Source organism: Acartia tonsa, chromosome 10, assembly GCF_053477335.1.
Source record: "Acartia tonsa isolate MP-2025a chromosome 10, ASM5347733v1, whole genome shotgun sequence".
Lineage (NCBI taxonomy): Eukaryota > Metazoa > Arthropoda > Copepoda > Calanoida > Acartiidae > Acartia > Acartia tonsa.
The window spans coordinates 17,546,182-17,548,290 of record NC_137269.1 but is presented as its reverse complement, the minus strand read 5'-3'; positions in this window follow the sequence as shown (position 1 = coordinate 17,548,290).

The window sequence follows — 2,109 nt, the reverse complement described above, 5'->3', positions numbered from 1 at the left end:
TATCACTGCCAACAGACAAGCTCATCAACAAGCAAAGGGGTGAGTGTAATTTTATTAGTATCATAAAAACAAAAGATGAGCTGAACAAATATCAGTTTAAGCTCACTCCATCAAATGACAGCACCATTCATGTCTACACAGACGGGTCAAAAACCAAATCAGGTAGTGGTTTTGGCTACACAACCAAAGGTATCAATATCAAACAACAGGGATACAGGCACCTAGGTAAGATTGCCACAGTGTTCCAAGCGGAAATCCTGGCAATGGAAGCTGCGGCACAACATCTACTAGAAATCAACCCCATAGGTAAAAATATTAAAGTAGATATTGACAGCCAGGCAGCTATCAAAGCTGCAAGTAAGTATATAGTGGACAGCACCTGCGTGGCGAGAGCCAAACAGGCACTAAACAGACTAGGTAAGAAAAATATGGTGGAACTTATCTGGATCCCAGCACATGTAGGTCACAAAGGTAATGAAATTGCGGATCGCCTAGCCAAGCTTGGCTCCGCAATGAACAACAAACAGGTAATCTATCCAGAACCACATGCACCCATTCCTATATCATACATCAATGGTATAATCAAAGAATGGGCCGACAGGGCTCATCAACAGAAGTGGATGAGTCCTGCTGACCCAAGATTCTGCAGACAAACACGAATGTTTCTGAAAGAAGCCAGAAACAATGTCTGGAAACTCATCCAGAACAAAAACAGGACTTTTGTCATGTATGCATGCCAGATCCTGACTGGCCATGCTAGCACTAATAAACACTTATTTAGAATGAACCTGGCAGACAACCCAGGCTGTCAACAGTGTGGATTCCATGAGGAAACCATCGAACACCTCATCGGCTACTGCCCCAGATACAACAAGCTCAGGCTGGAGCTATTTGGTAACAACACCATACGGACCAAAGACTTCCATACCTTGAGTCTTAAGCACATATTGAAATTTATAAAAAAAACAGGAAAATTTAGAGTTTAAACCACAAGTTTAGAGAAACATATATTATAGGCGGACATGGGACATCATGTCACAACAAGAGAAGGCTAACATATACTATTTAGGTTTGCTAGCCAAGAACAGTGGTAACAAAGCAGATGGGTCTGTGGACAAGTGCGTAGCACAAGTTTGGTCCCTGCCTTGGACAAGATGGCGAAGCCGCCCAAGTTCCTGAGGCCTGCTACATTCTGATACCTGATAGATAGATAGAAAATTATTTAAAATGAATAAATGATCTAAACTTGAATATAATACATTTGCATTGCCCTTTAGAAATGAAATGTAAACAACACTTACAAACATTAACTTCCAGACAAATTTAAATTATTTTCTACAGGGTGGTGAAATTTTCAAATATTTACAATTTCACCGAAATAAAACAATCTACGGACATGAAAAGGTAAATTATAGCAAGATTTACTTAAATTTAAGATGGCTCCTTCGGTCACCAAAGTTTATGATATAGAAAAATTCAATACACCAGTTCAAAAGTTGAAAAGTTTTTACCTAATTTTATCGAATAAAATAGGATTTAATAGCTTATCATGTACTAGCGGTTACTCTCCTAGAAGTCTATGTAGGTGATGGGGGAGGTGGGTAAGTCGACCCTTACAGATTTAGCATTAAAAAAGTAAACAAAATATTTATTGAGGGTGTTTTTTATCCAGATGCTTTTTCTATTTTGGAAGATTGAGGTGTTTTTCCCCAAAATAAATATAGACCTTGATTGGACCTTCAGAAGCTTCAATGTAAAGAAGAATCTTATCAGCATAGAGGTTAGCTACACTCACACACACACAGTCATCGTGTGACTTTTATTAACTTGATTAACAATTTGAAAAACTAAATATCATAACAATTTAATTATGAAAACGATACTTATTTCACCCTGTAAATAATATTAAGGTTATGCGATAATTTATTCTGAAGAGCCCACGATATTTTCATGCGCGGTATAATTATGAGAATTTTTTGTATCAAAACTTCTCAATAAGTCTTTTAGGACTGTCTGCCAACGATTTCTGTATATCAACAATAACATTTTTTTTATATTTTATTTGCTTTAAAGTGTCATTGTTGGTAGTAAAATTATTAATCATGTTAT